The 19460-nt window shown below is 49.7% G+C and overlaps 1 protein-coding gene and 2 long non-coding RNA genes across 28 annotated transcripts in view; 1 reads left to right on the top strand and 2 right to left on the bottom strand.

Moving 5' to 3' along the window:
- Nucleotides 1-4548: 4548 nt before the first annotated feature.
- On the bottom strand, nt 4549-7969 carry LOC144286523 (uncharacterized). 2 transcript variants are annotated; one of them, XR_013354575.1, is made up of 3 exons: nt 7817-7969; nt 6226-6302; nt 4549-4884 (listed from the first exon to the last, which is right to left on the bottom strand). It is a non-coding gene; the product is annotated as an uncharacterized LOC144286523 (long non-coding RNA). The 2 variants fall into 2 exon arrangements; XR_013354574.1 differs by lacking the exon at nt 7817-7969 and adding an exon at nt 6863-7797.
- On the top strand, nt 7951-15279 carry LOC144286522 (uncharacterized). The gene is made up of 3 exons (XR_013354573.1): nt 7951-8321; nt 9815-10023; nt 11004-15279. It is a non-coding gene; the product is annotated as an uncharacterized LOC144286522 (long non-coding RNA).
- Nucleotides 14099-19460, bottom strand: part of CDK12 (cyclin dependent kinase 12) — a 79591-nt gene continuing 74229 nt past the window's right edge. For all 25 annotated transcript variants that reach the window (XR_013354549.1, XR_013354561.1, XR_013354564.1 and 22 more), the window contains one exon: nt 14099-14248. The gene's annotated coding sequence lies outside the window, so the exon portion shown is untranslated. The remainder of the gene's footprint in view (nt 14249-19460) is intronic.

Below are 19460 nucleotides of genomic sequence, written 5' to 3'. Positions count from 1 at the left end.
CTTCCTCATTCCTTTTCCATCTCTCTTAGCTCAAAGCCACTTGCTGGGGCCCAAACAGAGGGACAGCTCCATATGTACATCAGGAAATATTAAACCATGTCAGGAAGGAAGAGCTGGTGTCTGATGTATAGCCTAACCACCTTCTGTTAGTGAGGTGTGAGGAAAGCCAAGGCTTGGGGCCAGTACCAGCTCTGCCAAATCACAGTTGTGTGGTCCAGAGAAATTGGTCAACCTCTCTGAGCCTTTGCTTTCTCATCTGTAAAATGGGGCTAACCATATCTGCCCTACAGAATTGTGGAGTAGGAGATGGCTCATGGAAAGTTCCTGGCAGGGGACACCTAGGTGGCTCAGCAGTTGAGCGTCTGCCTTCAGCTCAGGGCGTGATCCTAGGGTCCAGGGATCAAGTCCCACATCAGGCTCCCTGCAAGGAGTTGCTTCTCCCTCTGCCTGTGTCTCTGCCTCTCTCTCTCTCTGTGTCTCTCATGAATAAGTAAATAAAATCTTTAAAAAAAGAAAAAAAATAAGAAAGTTCCTGGCACAGGTTGATATTTAAGAGTTGGTATTTTTATGATTTTTTAAAAAGATTTTATTTATTTTTTTCATGAGAGGCCCAGAGAGAGAGAGAGACAGAGACATAGGCAGAGGGAGAAGCAGGCTCCATGCAGGAAGCCCTATGTGGGACTCAATCCCAGGTCTCCAGGATAACACCCTGGGCTGCAGGTGGCGCTAAACCGCTGCGCCACCGGGGCTGCCCTATTTTTATTTTTATTTTATTTTATTTTATTTTATTTTCTATTTTTTTTTGCCCTATTTTTATGATTACTATTACTTAGGCTCCAGGAGGCCCTCTCTTCCATCCCCACGAATGAGGGAGGGCCTTTCCCTCCCTCATTTGCCTTCATTCCGGGCTAGATGAAGGTTCCAGAAGGAGCCTCAGTCACACTCTGCTCCAATTGAACTTCTTCTTTTCCTAAAACTCAATCCAACCCATCACTCCCTGACGAAATTCCTCTCCAGTTCCCACTGCCTATCAGGACACAACAACCACAATCATTAAGAGTTTGGATTTTGGGGTCAAATCTGGTTTTGATGGTCACTTCTGTCACTTTCTAGCTGTGTCTCTTGGGCAAGTTACTTAGTGTCTTTGATCCTCAGTTTACTCATCTGAAAAACAGGATAACAGTGCTTGCTTGGTGTGGTTATTATAATGAAGAAACAAGGCAATTGTTATAAAGCATTTGGCATATGGAAGATGCTAGCTCTATTACTATAACAACATGAAAATCTCATAACTCCTGAGTATGACATGCAAGGTTAGCTATAGGAGTTAGAATTCCCAGGATTGTCAGAACGAAGCACCTGGCCTGCCCAACCAACCTGTTTCCTGCCATCTTCCACATGAATCCCATGTTTGGGTTGGTACAGTGTGTCACTCACCATCTCCATGCTGAGACTTCTTTCGGTGCCTTGGCACTGCTGTTCTCACTGCCTAGAACATTTTTTCTCTCCTTGCCCACCTGGTAGACTCCTACTCATCAGTTAAGACCTAAGTCAAGCCTACAGTCCTCTGTGAAGCCTTTCCAGACCTGGGGTCTGGGATCACGTCCTGGTGCTCCACCAACCACTGTAGACCTTTCCCTCTGTTTAGCATTGGGTAGAGAGCCACAGGCCTTAGGACCAGGCTGCCTGGGTTGGAATTTTAGCTCTGCCACTTCCTAGCACTTCACTCGATACTTCACTTATCTGTGCCTCAGTTTCCTGACCTGGAAAGTGAAACAATGATAATAGTATCTATCTGATAAGGGTCTGAGTAGTAAATGAGCTACTATATAAAAAGACTTGGTTCCCACACTTGACACAGAATAAGTGCCCAGTAAGGGGAAGCTGTCATAATTATTATTTCAGCCTCTTGCTTTCCAGGACAGAGCTCAGTCTACATGTTGGTCTTCCAGACTAGGCTGTGGGATTGGAGAAGAGAGGCTGTAGCTGATTCATAAAGCTCATGTGGAGTGGATAGTTTGTTATCTCATTTGTCTTTCAGGATAATACTGGGGACCAAGGGTCTTCCTATTTTATAGATGAGGAAATTGAGGCCCAGAGGAAATACCTAAGGGCCCTAGTAAGCAAGTAGCAGAGCCAAGTTTTACCCTTGGACCCAGCTGATTCCAATCACTTCACCACCTCAGTTTTCCCATCTCTAGAATGGGGGTGGTAACTTCTAATCTCTCAGATTTACTGTGTGCACTAATACATATGAATGTAAAGGGAAGAATGGGGTTTTTCATAAGTATCTCCCCTTATGAACTGGGTAGTGCTTTGTTTAGGACAAAAACAAGGACTTTTCTGGGAGTGAAATTGGGGAGTAGCTGAGATGCAAACGGTCCCAAAGCCCCAGCTCACCCCTCTCCCTAGGGTTTGTCTGCAGCCTGGGGCCAATTCAGCAACCTCCCTCCTTTCCTGGGCCCATTGCCAGCCCCTCCGCCCCTTCCCCCCACCCATCGCCCCTGGAAGACAATGGTGGGCAGGCCCGGCCTTTGTGAGAGGGGTCAGGCCAGTTAATCTCAGGCTGGGCCAGGGAGGGGCGTGTAGGAAGGCTAGGGTAAGGGAAAGGGGGCTGCTTGTGGGGATGGCAGAGGGCTTGTGCAGGTCGGGAGGACACTGGAGGCCAGGGGCCTGAAGAGTAAAAGCTTGAAACAGGCTTTGGGGAGCGTTTCCTCCGAATGTAGATTTGAGCTCCTATTAAACTTGCCAAAAATTTGTGTTAGCTAATGGATTCTTAATTCTGTCTAAAATGAGAGAGGGAAAATTATGCCATTCATCTTGTATTGGTTTGAAATTACATCTGACACCTAATCGATCATACTGTGGAACATTAACTCTTTGGAAGAGACCCAACTTTTCCTCTCTCCCTTGCTTTCCAGCGCTCTCCAGCCACCCCCACCCCCTGATTCCTTCTTTTGTATTTCATTAACTAAGCAAAGCTCTGGCTGTCTCTGGGGGTGAGGGGTGGGAGTTAGGGAAAGGGTTCATTTGAATCAAAGGAGATAACTAGGCCCCCCAATCTTTTGCCCAAGACCAGAGCCCCTGCTTCCAACCTTCAAGTGACCTCCTCTCTCTTCCTGCATTTTCCTACGTATTCTGAGATCTGGAAATGCAGAATGAAAGGCATTGGGTGTGGGGTGACCTCAGAGCCACCTTGGGGGCACCAGAGAGAGGCTGGGAGCCAGGCAAAGCTGAGCTAGCACCTGGGGCTGGGGCAGGGGCCTTGGCGGGGGGCTCACCTGCGACTTGCTTGGCAGATGGGTGGGGAGGAGGAGGGCAGATGACAATAGATTTACCTCTGGGGATCCTGATGAGCTCTGACTGAAAACCCCAACCCCAGACCTGCTTTCCAGGAGGAGGACTTTCTGGCAGCAGAGAGAACCCACTGGAGGCTGACAGACCTGGGCTGGGATCCTGGCTTCACTCCTGACAAGCTGTGTGACCTTGAGCAAGTTACATAATGCCTCTGAGTCTCAGTTTCCTTCTCTGTCAGAGCAGGGTAATAACACTGGCATAGGGCTCAAGCGAGGACTGCAGGAGATAATCCAGGTAAAGCTGGGACAGAGCCCTTCGCCTGGTACACAGTAGGTGCCCAATAAAGGTGACAGAATCGAGATCAACACTCCTCCTCCCTACCACTTCTACCTCCTGGCCTCCCTTCCCACCCCTTCTTCTCTCCTACCTCCAACTGCCTGGCCCACAGGCAGACCTGGGCTGAGAAGCCACAAGGCCAGTCTGTGAGAGCCAATGTCCTTTCCCAAGTGGACACCAAGGGAGGCTGAGGCCCCCCGGGTCTCTGGAGAGCCCGCAGCCCTGTTCCTTCCTGGAGCTCCTCTGTCTCCTCCTAAAGTTGTGGGGGGTTGTCTCCTGCATGGAGAGCTCTCTTCCTACCTCCTACCCTGCCTGGGTCTCTGGAGGAAGGGGAGCTCTAGCAGCTGATGCCAGGAGGAAGGGCACTCCAGCTGGAAGAGAGTCATTGGCTTTTCCTCAGGAATCTCTGACCTCTGCATGTGGTTTCCAAAGGGTGCCTGTTTCCATTTTGATCATGCTGTATTTGACCAGGGAGGGGTGAATTGGGCTGGGAGTGGGGGCTTGTCCCTCAAGAGCAAGGGAGGGCAAAGAGAACCAGGTAGGTGTGTGGTGGGGGGGTATGCAGGGACATCATCCCACCTCTACTCCCTAGGAAGCACCACAGCTTCTCCCTAAGGTTGGCTTTGGGTGCTATGGGAAGAGAAGCTTCCATGGCCCTCCAACTCCACATGAAGGGGTCATCATGGAAGGGATGTGGCATGTAGCTGGCTTGTGGCACAGGACAGCATGGAGGGGGCTGAGGGCCTTTTTCATGTCAATCAGGGTGGTCTCTACCCTTCTCAGCATTCTGGATAAGTGCCTGAAAATACCTGAATGAGTGAATGTCAGGTGAAGGGACCATGCTGGTTTAAGTAACCAAACAAGATCACACAAGCAATCATTAACTACAATCAGGTATCCACTCCAAATGCCAGGAAGAATGGCACATAATGCCACCACTGTATTCTTAGCCCTTGTGGAGGAGCCCCAAGTGAAGACTGAGAATAATGGGGCAATCTCATCCAGTACCCTCATTTTACAGAGGAAAGCAGGACTCGGTAAAGGGATCTGATGGACCAAGGCCACAGGGTGAGGCAGGGCAGCTGAGGACATGGCCTCCAGCTCTCAGTCCAGTGCTCTTCCCCATCCACATCTTAAATCTGAAGGGACATTTTCAGGCCTCTTGTCCGCTCCCAGCAGAGCCGACATGGCTTCTGGGGAATGGGGTGGCATTTGGTGAGGGAGTCCGGAGGGCTGCTGAAAGAGGCTTTCCTTGAAGAGAGAAAAGCAGAGGGGGCTGGTGAGGTTTCTTAACTCCCTCTCCCGCCCCAGCACACATACAAACACACAGTGGCAGGAATTTTATTTCCAAATGCCCTTCTCTGGGGAGCTTGCTGTTTCCCAGGAGACGCCTGGTGGAGATGCCCCTTCCTGCCAGCCTCCCTGGCAGCCACTAGGCGGCTGTGGCTCCCTTTTCTGCCTAGAGACGCCACAGCAAGGGTCCCACGTGGTTTGTATTAATAGGAAGTGAAGACCAGGCCTATAAGCGCTGAGGATGGAGCAGGCCAGCCAGGGGTGGATGAGCAGCCAGGCCAGTGTGTAGACTGAGGCAGCCTCTCTCAGGGTCACATTGATCAAGGGCCCTGGGCAGTCTGGCATGCCTAGATACATGTGCTGACCGGCCTCTGGTCATCAGAGGAAAAAACAATCCTCCCTGACATCTTTTTTCCCAAACTGGGAATGTTTTGTGTTTTTATCTTGAATATAAAAGTAATACATGATTGTTACAAAAATAGATAATTCCAACAAAACAGAATGAACAAAAGCTCCAGACTTATATTTTAGGATCTGTCTTTTCTCATAAGAAAGAAATTAGCTGGGATGCCTAGATGGCTCAGTGGTTGAGTGTCTGCCTTTGGCTCAGGGTGCGATCCCCGGATTCAGGACAGAGTCCTGCATTGGGCTCCCTGTGGGGAGCCTGCTTCTCCCTCTGCCTATGTCTCTGCCTCTGTGTGTGTGTGTCTCTCATGAATAAATAAATAAATAGAAAGAAAGAAAGAAAGAAAGAAAGAAAGAAAGAAAGAAAGAAAGAGGGATCCCTGTGTGGCGCAGCGGTTTAGCGCCTGCCTTTGGACCAGGGCGCGATCCTGGAGACCCAGGATCGAATCCCACGTCAGGCTCCCGGCATGGAGCCTGCTTCTCCCTCTGCCTGTGTCTCTGCCTCTCTCTCTCTCTCTCTCTGTGTGACTATCATAAATTAAAAAAAAGAAAGAAAGAAAGAAAGAAAGAAAGAAAGAAAGAAAGAAAGAAAGATAGATAGATAGATTAGTCCTGGCTGAAACGGCAAGAGTCTGCTCTGTTCAGGAAGGAGGGGAAAGGTATCATGACATTGTGGAAAGTTCTAGACTTTCAGAGGTCCTCCTGAAGCAAATATCCTTGTATTGGAGAGACTGACATATGTATCTGTCTGTTTTCCCCTCAGAAGATCAGCAGTTTCAGAGTGGAGTTCTTACTCTGTTGTTATTCCCACTCTTCCACCTTCTGGGTGCACCATGCTGCCCCAGTGTGGTCACCCAAGAAATATGGGTTGGAAAAATAAATTGATGAACTTACAGATAAGGAACAGACCCAGAGATAGACACTGAGTAGCCACAGTGACACAGATCATGTTCACAACGATTGCCACAGCTCTGGAAAAAAAAAAAAAAAAAAAAACCTGGCTTCAGGGACGCCTGGGTGGCTCAGTAGTCGAGCATCTGCCTTCTGCTCAGGGTATGATCCCAGGATCTGGGATCGAGTCCCCACATCGGGCTCCCTGCGAGGAGCCTGCTTCTCCCTCTGCCTATGCCTCTGTCCCTCTCTCTGTGTGTCTCTCATGAATAAATAAATAAATATTTTTTTAAAATTGGCTTCAAATTCTCCACCAGCTCCCTCTTTCCCAGGGCTAAAGGGGAGCTAAGGTTGGAGTTAGCCACAAAGGATAAGCCTACAGAAGAAATTTCCTAGGTCTGGTCCTTGGACAGAACAGCACTGAGGCAGTAGAGGGAGACTGTCAGGTCTGGTAGAAAGAGAGGCTCCACCAGAGAGGGATGGGGTGGAGGAGAGCCTGATGTGAATTTAGAAATTAAATCCATGCCATGCCAATGAGGTGAAGAGCAGTTTTGCCCTTCTACTTTGACATGGAAGCAGATCTGACTGGAAGGTTCCAGGTCATCTTCCAGTTAAGAAGGGATTTATGGAGGAGACTTACCTCCTTCAAGGAGAGAGGAGGGATTCATCCAACACAGCAGCAGGGATGGAAGGCAGCACCCCCCCCATCTCCCTTTCTTCTCCTTGCCAGAGAACTTAGAGTCCTGCCATCAACATATTATCCCATTTAGCTATTGATAATTGTCAAGGAGGTCTTAACCCCATTTTACAGATCAATAAACCAAGGCTAAAAAAGGTAAAGTTACTTGCCCAAGTCACAAACTAAATGGCAGATCCAGGAAGACCCTCCAATCTACAGGCCCCAGGCACTCGCCACTGAGGCCTCACCTCAACACTTGGTTTCTTAGGGAGCCATGAGTCTGTGGCCAGACCACCCGCTGCTAGATTTGGGCACAGGTTCTCTAACTCACAGAGGCCCCGGGCCTTTCTTCGAGCTCAGATCCTTGTCGTGTCCTGTGCTGTGTGGGCAGGCCCCGTCCCTGCTTCCCCAGGGAGGCACGGGATAAGACACGAGCCACCCGGGTTTGGCCCACGCGATCAACGCTCCTCGAAGATGCCACCTTTCTCATTTTGCCAAGGCTTGTTCTCCTCAAGTTCTCAGTCCATCACTGTATTCTCTCCCCATCCCGAATCCTCCATACCCTTTTGGGGAAGGTGCAAAACCTTTGCTGAGGGCAGACCCCAAGGCCCGCAGCGTTCAAGGCCCAGGGCGGGCGCCGTGGGCCCTTGCAGGGGACCCAGCCGGACACCGCTCGGCTCCTCCCTGGGTCTCTCCCCGCCCACCAGCGGGGGCAAAGGCTGGCCCGGCCCTCTTTCCTCGGTCTGGCCGCAGCGGGGCACCGAGGGGCCGGCAGCCCGAGGAGCGGCTGGGGGCGAGGGCCGGTGCAAGGGCCCGCAGATGCCGCCTCGGCCCCCCTTCCCTGTCCGGGGCCCCCACGGTGTCGGGGAGCAGGAGGAATCAATCAGGATAATGAAGCCGCAGCCTGCCACGCACCGCGGGGGCACTGAAGAGCCGGGGCCGGTGCCAAGTCCGCCAGACGGTTCGGAGGAGCCGAGCCCGGCGTGGCCCGGCGGCGGCGGCGGCGGCGGCGGCTGCGGCAGAGGAAACCCGGGACGGCGCGCGGAGTCCGGACGCAGCTCCGCGCAGGTCCTTGGCAACCGCGCCTTGGCAACCGGGACGCCCGAGAGGAATCTTAAAGCTGCAGCATCTCCTTTCCTCGCCGCCGCCGCCGCCGCCGCCGCCTCCGCCTCCGCCTCCTGGATCTCAGGCCGAAGGGTCGTGCCCAGAGGGTCAGTGGTGGGAGTCAGGCCCTGTGCCTCTCGGGACTTGGGGTCCAACTCATGCCCTCACTTCTTTATTTATTAAATGTAGATTGAGCCTACGTGCCCAGGCACGGATTAGGCACTGGGGAGGGGAAGGGGGCTGTGATAAAAAATGAACAAAGTCCTGCCAAGAGGAGTTCACAGTCTAGCGCGCAAGGCAGACCAGACTGGCTGAGGTGAGCAAACCCCTATATTACCCAGGATGAAAAGGTTTCGGCTGGAGGGCCGAGGGGCTGTAACAAAATAATCCTGCAGCACCTGCTTTACTCTAGGCCTAGACTGTGCTATTATCTTCCCAAAGGCCCTGTGAGATGGGTATTATTGCCATCACTGTCATTCTCAATCCCATTTTAAAGATGAAGAATCAAGGCCCAGAGAGGTAAAGGGACTTACCCAAAAATCTGATTTTATGCTTCTGACTCTGGCCAGTTTTCATTACAGCATGATAACTGGAAGGTTAGACCTGAGTGAGGACTTCCCAATACAAATCACATAGGAAGTGAGGAAAAAGGTAGCTGAAGGAAGAGATGGGTACTTCTCCCTTCTGCTGCCCACTAGTTGGACTCTGTCTGCCCTGTCCTCACAGGCAGACCTATATGTGAGCAAAGACAGTTAGAAGAGGTGACCTCCAGAGGCCCCTCTGGTTCTGCAATTTGATGTCTCCTGCCTGAGGTCCAGGCACTGTGCCACCCTTCTGGGCACCAGTAGTTGGCAGGGGGCTGCAAACTGGGGGAGATTCCAGGCTTCTGAAACAAGAGGTCAGGGGTGATGGGGGAGGATTAAAGGGGTGGGAAGGGGCTTTGGCAAAAGAAAGCCTGAGTCAGTATCATTAGGAAGACTGGGCTTCACCTTCCCTTCTCTTGTCCACCTATCTTTCTTTTTCTGCACATCCATTCAAGTAAGAAATTTGTGCCAGGGCGTGGGATAGGCTCAGAGACCATTGGAAGGCAAAAATCATGCTGGTTTTATAGCCAGATTTATCTGGTTTCAAATCCTGGCTCTGTCACTTATCAGCTATATGAGTTTGGGCAAGTGATTCAATCTCCCTGAGCCTCATTCAGTTTCCTCATCTGTAAAGTAGAGGCATTAATACCTACTTTTCAGGACACCTGGGTTGCTCAGGCTAAGCATCCAACTCTTGGTTTTGGCTTAGGTCCTGATCTCATGGGTCATGAGATCCAGCCCTACATCGGGCTCTGCACTCAGCAGGAGTCTGCTTGGATAGTCTCTCCCTCTGCCCCTTCCCCACTTGCTCTCTCTAAAATAAATAAATAAATCTTTTAAAAAAACTACTTTTCAGGGCTATTGCAAGATTTAAATGCGTTGAGAAAAATGTACGTATGGTGTCTAACACATGGTAGATGCTTAACAAATGGTAATTTTTTTAATTTAATTTATTTTTTTAAGATTTTATTTATTTATTCATGAGAGACACACACACACAGAGAGAGGCAGAGACACAGGCAGAGGGAGAAGCAGGCTCCATGCAGGAAGCCCAATGCAGGACTCGATCCCAGGACTCCAGGATTATGCCCTGAGCTAAAGGCAGACGCCCAACTACTGAGTTACCCAGGCATCCCAACAAATGGTAATTTTATTTTATTTTATTTTATTTTTTTCGCCCGCCCCCAAATGGTAATTTTAAAGATGTCTTTGTTTATTTTGATAGTTTGACAATGGCTCCCAAAGAGATGTCCACCTCTTAATTCCTGGAACCTATGAATGTTACCTTATCTGGAAAAAAAGATCTTTGCAGATGTGATTAAGAATCTTGAGATGCAGAGATTATCCTGGATCATCTCAGTGGGCTCTAAATGCCACCACAAGTGTCCCTGTAAGAGAGGCCAAGGAAGATTATACACACAGAGAAGAGTAAAGGTAATGTGAAGACAGAGGCAGAAATTGGAGTGCTGTGGTCACAAGCAAAAACTACCAACAGCCACTAGAAACTGAAAGAACAGATTTTCCCTTAGGTTCTTCAGAGAGAGCACAGTCCTTGATTTTGTCTCAGTGAAACTGATGTTGAACTACTGGCTTCCAGAAATGTAAGAGAATACATTTCTGTTTTTTTAAGCAACCAAGGTTGTGGTCATTTGTTACAACAGCCTTGGAAAACTAATACATTTACAGTGGAGATTCCATCTTGAACAAAACCCAGTACCTTCCCTCTAGGAATTCACAGTCTTAAGGGATGAGAGAAGTAAACAGTGCATAGGGATGCCCAGAAGGTAGAAGAGTAAGATAGGGGCTAAAGCAGGAAGGGCATTCCAAGCAGAAGAAACAGGTAAAGGAGTAGAGAGAACATTGTCTTCAGGAGACTCCACATTTGGGATGGCAGGTGTGTTGGCATATGGGGCATGGCATGATAGAACTGCTGAGGTGGGTGGCATAGACAAGAGGGCCAAGTAGCCTCCACCCCAGACTGGAACCAACCCCTCCATCTCCTGCTGCACTGGGCCCCAAATCAGAAGACCCTAAACTATCAGTACTGGTCAGAGGCTTAGAGACCATCCAATCCAGTCCTCCCATTTCATACACAGGGAAATTGAGGTCCACAGAGAGTCCATCCAGGGAATAAGCTATAACAAGACGGTTGCATTCTGACTCTCTCTTGAGCCTGAATGTCCCATGTCTTAGGATCTCAGGGATGTTGCCTGTGGTCCTCTGTAGCCCACATCCCAAAATCACAAGCCTGGTGGTCTCTAAACAAAGAGGGAGTGATTTGCATATTATTTGCATGTTGCTAATTAAATGAGAGAGGCAGATTCACTTAGCCTTCTCCCTTCATGCCCCTCTGTCCTATGTCACTCTCATTGAGTCCTTCTTCATCCCATTGCTTTTTTTTTTTTTTTTAATAGGTATCATGCCCAGCATGGAGTCCACTGGGGAGCTTGAACTCACAACCCTGAGATCAAGAGCCAGATGCTTAACTGATTGAGCCACCCAGACACCCCTGGCCTTCTTCATCCATCTCTTGACCTCAGAAATTTCTCCCATAATTCCAGCCCAAGCCTCACCCCTCAAGGACTTTTACGCAGTCCCAGCACAATCCCAACTGTATTTAGCGCTTGATCCTGCATGGAAAAAGTACCTGCTGGGTCTTTGGTATATCTAGTCTAGGTGGAGGATCTTGGAGCAGGTTATGGTAGAAAGGGAGGTGGTGGGTGTTCCAGCTTAAGATTTTCTCTGGGAGTGGGGAATGGTGAGCTTTGTCTCCCTGTAGTCCAGGGGCCATCTGAATGGGGCTATGGAGTGGGGGAGGAGGGTCCTCCTTGGGGATCTAGTGGGCAGGTGCCAGCTGCATGCCCCAGGCCTGCCCCAAGCCTCTTGGCTGGCAGCCATACCAGTCTGTGAAGGAGCTGGCTTCTTTGAGGGAGGCGGATTCCTGGAGGAAGCTCAGGAAGCATCCTTGGCCTGGCAGTCTAACATGGGTAAGGCTGAGGTTACGAGAGTTACTGTGGATCCTCCAATGGGGACAGCACATCCAGATTCCTGAGGCTGTCATCAACCCAGCTCAGGAAGTTGTGAAGCACTCTACTAACCTAAGCAGTGTTTCCTTGTGGGTAGCCACTCAGTAAATGTTTTCTGATAATGAGGGGCCACCTAACTCCTGGACGCAGGTAAGGAGGAAAGTGGGTCACAGAGAAGCACAGATTCTGCCTCTCTCACCTCCCATTAGCTTCCTCTTCCCTCTGAAATCAAGTCTATGCCCAGCACCTCTCCCAAATGAGATGTCTGAGCCTGTCATCTGATGGCCACCAGAGAAGGAAACACACTATAGCCGGGAAGGTGCATAGCATGAGCACAGGTACCCAAACCCCTATCCTGGCAGAGTTGCTGTGGGGCTGTCACCACCATGGCTGACTCAAGCTAGCTACCAGGACCTGGGAAACATTGGTGCATTAGGATTCATGGGAAAAGCTGGGGCACAGCTTAAGCTAACAACTTGCAGAAACCAACGTGGTTAGGACAATGGTCTGGATGTGGGAAGACTGCCCTGTATGTGTGAATCATTCTTCTCCATGCATGGGTGATAAGTGAGCTGTCTGTACACGTGCTCCAGGGGGCCTCAGCAAGCATCCTGACCTGCATGCACATATGCCGGCATGCGCAAATGTACAATGCATGAGTGTCTTTATTGAATCCCATCTTCCCTCTTCTCTGCTCTGGGTCTTCTCATTTCCTGGTAAAATGGGAAGTGAGGTACGAATGTCAATTTTACCATCCCCAAACCTGCTCCTTTGTGTTGAAGGTCCCTACCTCCATTGGCCCATGACAGCAACTGGTGGATTCCTTCTTGGTTCTGAGCTGAGGGATCCCAGCTCCTTATTGGCTTAGATGACCATCTTGCATCAATTCCTCTGCCCTGGTAACTCCCTCATCCCCTAGTGTGTCCCATGCCTCGTCTGTATCTAGTGTCCAAATCAAGGGGAGAAGTGGGAGGAGGTAGGGTGATGTTACAGGAGTGGGAGTAGGAAGGGTGGATCAGATACTGCTCGATTTTGCCTGGGTCCCTCTGGAGCACTGCTGCTCATTTAAAATTCCGATTTAAAGCCGAGCGGCTCTTTAAATTTCCACATTAGCATGCCGCCCTGATGCCAGGCCAAGATGTTGGGATGGATTTGGCAGGAACGCCTCCAACAGCAGCAAGCAGCAGCATTTGCCAGCAATAAAACAACGCATGAATAAAAGAAGGCCAGCTTGGCAGCAGCAGCAGCCCAGGTAGCTGGGTGAGCCCAGTAGGGGCCCTCATATTTGGGGGCTCAGAGGCATGAAGGCTTGTGCAGGGGCATGGTGAGGGTAGGCCTCTGTAGCTGTCTTGCCCCCCTCACCCTCAATCTGTGCCTGCAGTGGAATCTGGGGTGAGGTCCCAGGCAGGATTGGGGGTTTTCCCTTGTGCCTGTCTCACCTCCCTCCCTCCAGGCTTATCTTCTTCAAGGAGACAGATGTTGCCTTTGATGAGGACATAGGAACTTGGCCCAGAGCCTGAGTTGTCCTACTTCATTACGGGCCCAAAGAACAGGTGGGGTCAGAGAGAGCAACACTGCCTAGAGTGGCTTCCAGATCCATGAGTGCTGAGTACTTGGGTGTTAAGGTGCACTCTCAGGACAAGGAGGCTGGGTTAGAAGACATTGTGAGGACTGGGTATTGATGCTGTGCTGGGCTGGAAAGATGCTCTGGGATGGGCAGTTGGCTAGAATGGGAAATGGTCAGGGAGAGCAAGGGGCTGCCAAGCCTGATCTAACATTAACTTTCTGCAGGTTTAGATATTGTTTCAGGTCAGATGACAAGGGCAGCAAAGAAGTCAGATAAAGCCCCTGGGCTGAATGCTGGGCACCTCCCAGAGGTCATTTTGTACACTCTCTGCTTCCCAGGGTCTAGAGAGTATAGCTCCAAAGGATGTGAGGCTGCAGGCTCCTGGGTTCCTCTGCTCCAATCACCTGGCTGAGGCTCATCAACATCACCCCAGACATTTCAAGGAACAAGCAGATGTCTTGTTTGTCTTGCTCTCACCATGTATTCCTCCCACTTGGTCAAACGATCTCTTTCCCTGAAGTCCAGGGGAAGAGGACAGAAGCAAACAGAGGAGTGGCAACAGATGGTCTCTGTAGTCTCAGCTAAGGCAGAAAAGAGGAGTTTCCTGCAGAGCACCCTTTCCTAATAGAACTCCTCTCCTCCAGCTCACTGGTGATTGCAGGCCCCAAATGGAGAGAAGTTATTGGGACTTTGAATTCTCTCCACCCCTGGAGGAGCTGGAGAGCATATATGCAGTTCCAGGTGCTGGAAAGGCAAGGCCCCATATCCTGGAACTTAGTTTACTCCTGTCCTGATGTTTTTATTTCTTCCCCAAGGAGAATGAGATGGCCTGACTTCCCAGGCACCCTGTTTTTTCTCTGGTCCACACATCAAGGGTAGGTCAGCTCTAGGGTGAGGAAGTGGCTAAGAAGCTGAGTTTAGGCCAGAGTGATGTCCTTTCATCATTTATTTATTCATTCAAGAAATATTTACCAAATAGCTGCTTTATGTGAGGCACTGTGCTGGGCACTGGAGCACATTGGTGAGTATCAACAGAAGTGGTCAATGTCCTCATGGAACCTTCCATCTGGTGGGGGAAACAGGATTATTATTCAAATGACTGCACAAATAAGTGACATCACTGTGCTAAATGCTCTGAAAGAAGAATATATAGTACCATGAAAGTATATAATCAGGGGACTTGGCTGAGTCCAAGGAGTTGAGGATAAGCTTGCAGAGGAGACAGAGAAAGAGCAGCCAGAGTGGTAGGAGAACTGGCAGTGAAATCACAGAATCAAAGAAGTTGGTCAACTGTGCCGAGAGATGCTGAGAGCTCATGAGACACCTATTCACCCTAACTCTTCACCTGCTAGTTGTGAGTACAGGTATGAAAAGGCTCTGGCATTGTGCCTGGCTCACAGTTGGTGCTCTGTAATGTTAGCTCCCTCCATCCCCCCTCAAGCTGAGCCTCCCTCTAGGGACCCCAGATTTCTGGAACAAAGGAGCTGCCTAGTCTCAGCATCCTCTGTCAATTCAGGCCCCAAGTTCCAGCCATCCAGTCCTCAGTGAGGGATTCTGGGCTGCTCCCTGCCTCTCCACATTGGTGCCTTCACATGGAGCCCTACCATTCCCTATGTCCTCCTTTGCATTGTTCTTCCATGAAGAGGGGCTGGGGTCTAGGTGTCAGAGAAAGATGTCATTCTGGCTCTGCTTCTGGGCTGAGTCTGAGAAGGGAAGGGTGTTGGAATCCTCAGCAGCTCCTAAAGCTGCCCGGGGTGAATCTGAGTGTCTTAGGTAGGGAGCGGGAGTAGTGGGGAGATGGGAAGGGGGGCTGCCCACCCAAGGCGGCGTAGAGCCCAGAGCCTTTTCCATCGCAGACACCCCATCTGTCTCCCACAGAAGGCTCGGGTTGGAGGAGGTGCCGAAAAGGGGGGTATGGAGGGTGAAACTGTACAGTCTGTGATCTAGCATGACGACAGTGAAGGTGCTGCTGACTGGGAGGGTCAGGGTGGGGTGTCGGCTGGGAGAACTAGAGGTCAGAAGCTGGGACTGGAGGTAGGGAAGATGACAGGAATACTCTGTGCTACTTTCTCTATAAAGCCCTGTGTTTGATTTTGATTTATAGCTTCTCACTTGACTGGCCACAGGGCAAAGACTCACACCCCTCTGGCCAACAAACTACTGGTGTTCCTAAGCCAAGGCCAGGGCTGGATTCATGATGCCTCCCCCTCCCAGCAGTCAGACCTTTTCCAGACCTTACAATAATATTTATTTAAATCTGGCAGTTTCCAGAGTGTTTCCTCTCATATATCACTTTATCTTTTTTAAAAAATTGTATTTACTTATTTATTTGAGAGAGACTGAGAGTGAGAGAGCACAAGCAGGGGGAGTGACAGAGGGAGAGGGAGAAGCAGGCTCTCCCTGAGCAGAGAACCCAATGTGGGGCTCAATCCCAGGACCCCAGACAGAGGGGAGACCCTAAGCCAAAGGTAGATGTTCAACTGACTGAGCCACCCAGGCACCCCTCCATATTGTTTTAATTGGTCCTACTGAAGTCTAGGGCGGTAAACATTATTCTTGATCTATAGGGGAAGCAACAAGGAGTTTATTTTGTTTTTATTCTTTTTTAGAAAGAGTACATATGTGCAAGCTGGATAGGGGGAGTGGGGGGAGCAGCAGAGGGAGACAGAGAATCTTAAGCAGGCTCCATGCCTGGCTTGGAGGTGGGGCGATCTCAGGACCCTGAGATCATGACCTGAGCTGAAATCAAGAAATGGATGCTTAACTGAGGCCACCCAGGCAACCCAACAAGGGGTTTAAGAGATTAAATGAATAACTTGGATCACAGGAGAGTAAGAAGAGGGGGCCTTAACCCATGTTTTTTTTTTTTGTTTGTTTGTTTTGTTTTGTTTTTTAAGAGAGACACACAGAGAGAGAGGCAGAGACACAGGCAGAGGGAGAAGCAGGCACCACGCAGGGAGCCTAATGTGGGACTCAATCCCAGAACTCCAGGATCACACCCTGAGCCCAAGGCAGACACTCAACCTCTGAGCCACCCAGACATCCCTAACCCATGTGTTCTGATATGCAGCCACTAGGCTATCCTTAGGCCTTCCTTCCCCCTCATTTTTGGTGATACTATACAGCCCCCACTGCTGGGTCAGGTTGGGGTTTCCTAGTAGATAACTCAGAATTCTTTCCCTGTGATTGACAAACTCTGGGAGATAACCCAGGTCTGGTGGACACACACCTATGCAGCCCCCACTCCTGGAAACCCACATCCAGACACTAGGAAACTGGACATCCCCAGAAGGATGGGCCTCTCACATACAGAAATGGTCAGGAAAAGCAGGCAAGGCAGGGAGTGGGGTTGAAAACTGCCAGCCCAGTTAGTGGTTCTGTTAAGAGTCCACTCCAGGTCCTAAGTAGACCCTTGGGGATCCCTGTGGATATCCCTTTCCCACATTCCAAGTTCTAAGTACTTTTCCCCCCTCTGCCTATATTTAAGAGAATGTGATTCTACAGCTTCCCTATCTACTCCAGTCTTTTCTCCCACTCTTCCCTGTTTAGAAGTTCTTCCTCGGATGTAACTTTATTTCTTCAGGCTGCAGCTTAATCCTTCTAAAAGCCCTCTAAAACAGGTGCCAAGGGAACCTAAGACAGGACTTGGGTTATTAAATATAAATAGACAGGGGAGGGGAACTGAATATAGACAGATATTTTATCTCTCAGTCCCTGCAAGTTATTGGGAAGAAGGCACTAGTGGTTGCTAAGCAACAGGTCTCCATAGAGGACAAGGCACAGAGGAAAAAGCCTCTTTTGAATAGTGAGGTGAGAGGGTAGGGAAGGTGGGGGTCAAAAGGCTATGGACTGGCAGGCAGGACCTCAGGAATGATTGGTTTGTCTTCCAAGAACAGCACCATTCCCCCAGGCCTTAGGAAACTCCGCCTATACAGCCTTCCCAATTGGTGGAAGGAGGAAGGCCTCAGGCACTCCTCCCTTCCTACCAGGAGGAGGGAACCTGGTTTCCACAGAAACCCAGAAACAATCCTGGCCTTATTTTGCTTATGGCTTTTTTGTAACCCCCTCATGGAGCACCAACTATCATGGTCTCCTTTCTCTGACCCCCAACTTCCGATTTGAGGGGGAGGGCCCATAGAAGGTTAAGGGTGGGAGGGAATGCCATTGAGCTGGCCTCACTGGGCCCTGAAGTGACCTAATAAGACTCTAAAGAGGGAGTGACTTTTAGGGGAAAGGGCTTTCAAATGTCCTCTGACCTCTGCATCTCCTAAGGGGTTGCAAAAAGCATGGGCAAATAGTGGCATCAGATGCAAATTCTGTGTCCAGGCTTGCTTTCTAAAGAGCGACTACAGGCTGGGTTTGAAGGTTAGGGGAGAATGAGGGGGCAAGGTCTTTTGTGCCCCTTGGCCACCCAGACCCCTATCTTCTTTGACCTGAAGTCCACTGTCGTCAAGACCAGAGAATGGAGATATAGAACATTAACGTATGTCAAGTATAAGTGAGTGGCACCGAGGGGCATAATCTGTTTTTCTAATATGACCACAAGCAGAGTGTTAGGAGAATTAGGCCGACAGCTGCTGGTGCCCCCCCCCTTCTACCCCCCCTCCTCGCTCTCCCTCTCCCTTCCTCCTCGGCGTTTGCACACACCAATGGCAGCCAAGCCCTGCTCGAGATTTCTCTTAATCTTCCTCCGCCATCCTGCGCTCTTTCCGCAGGCGGTGCTGCGAAGCCGGCAGAGCCCCGCGTCACACCTTACTGCTCTCTGAGATTGCTCCACAGAGAGCTCAAGGAGATGGCAATTCGGCGCTGATGCCGGCTGGCAGCAGTTGGGAGAGGGGAAGGAGGAGAGAGAGGGAGGAGGGGAGGGGGGAAAAAGTTGGCACAGATACCAAGTTTTTCCCTAGAGAGACATGGTGGGGGGGTGGTGAGAGAAGAGAGAAAATGACACAGAGAAAAAGAAACAAGGAAAAAGGCAGAGAGAGAGAGAGAGAGACAGGGAGAGATGATTAAAGTTCTCAGACATTCACATGTGGCATCTCTAGCCCATCTCAACTCATGACCCTCTAAAGATCACACCACCCAGCCAGAGTTCCCAGCCACCCACCAAACACATGTGTGCGTGCACACGCACACACACAGACATACACACAGTTTCAGCCAACCTGGAAGTCAAAGCAGCCCAGACATGTGTGTATTCGTGCAAGAGTGTGTGTGCGTGTGTGTGTGTATATGCCTGTATGTTGTCTCTGTTTTGGATCGCAGTAGAATGCAGTATGTAAATGAGATGGTTATTACCGCAATGTTCATCAAGCTGAGCCGAGAAGACATTAATAGCCTGATGAATATGCATGTGAATTTGTTAATTAAGTTAATTATTCTGCTGAAAATGCATTCGTCTTCCAAGGACATTTTCCCAATGATTTTTACATGCTCTAGCCATTAGTCATGCTATATTTTATCAGGGAAATGAGTTTGCTTAAGTTGTAAAAAAAAAAAAAAAATGGAGCGAGAAGAGAAATAGAGAAAGAAAGGAAGAGGAAAAAAATGAAAGAGGAAAGAGGAAAATGTATTGGAGTTGAGAGTGGAAAGGCATCGGAGGCTGGCCTGAAGTTTGAGGCCCAGCTGGGCTTTTGAAGCCTGCCCTCGATTTTTATGGGTATCTCACTCTACAATTTTTTGCCCTTTTTTGATGACAAACTTTTTTTTTCCAGTGCCAAATTTCCAACACATTAATTAATTGTTGTAGCCAATTAACTGTAGTTGTGCAAATGAGTTTAGCACTAATTACCATGCAGTGCCTGTAATCACATAAAAAACTTGCTGAGAAAGAGAGAGGAGAAGAGAAGGAATGGGAAGGCAGTGGTGGTAGGAGAGAAGGGGGCCTGGAGTAGAGGGGCAGCCAAGGGAAGGAAATAAGCAGGAGTCCTAAGATTTCCTGGTTAGGAGCCATCTTGGCTTTGAGAAAAAGGAGCTGTCTCATAGCCACATTCAGGACCTCTGACAATCAGGAAATCTCACTGGGAGTAAGATTCAGTAAAGAGTGCTATCCCTTTGTCTAAGAACTTCCAGCCAAAAGACACAAGTTCAGAATGGAGATCTCTTGTTGTTTCAATGATAGAATGATGTCCCTACAGATTCTGAAGGCCTCGGTGTTTATCCTCATGCCTGGAATTACTGGGCAAGGGTGGTGCATGTGACTGGGAGATGTGCCATTTCTGATGGGCCAGGGGATGGAGAAGAGTGATATGTGCTTACGGCCTGGTTCAAGAGCCATAAGT

This window comes from Canis aureus, chromosome 16, assembly GCF_053574225.1.
Source record: "Canis aureus isolate CA01 chromosome 16, VMU_Caureus_v.1.0, whole genome shotgun sequence".
Taxonomy (NCBI): Eukaryota; Metazoa; Chordata; class Mammalia; order Carnivora; family Canidae; genus Canis; species Canis aureus.
This window is presented reverse-complemented; position numbering and strand designations above follow the sequence as displayed.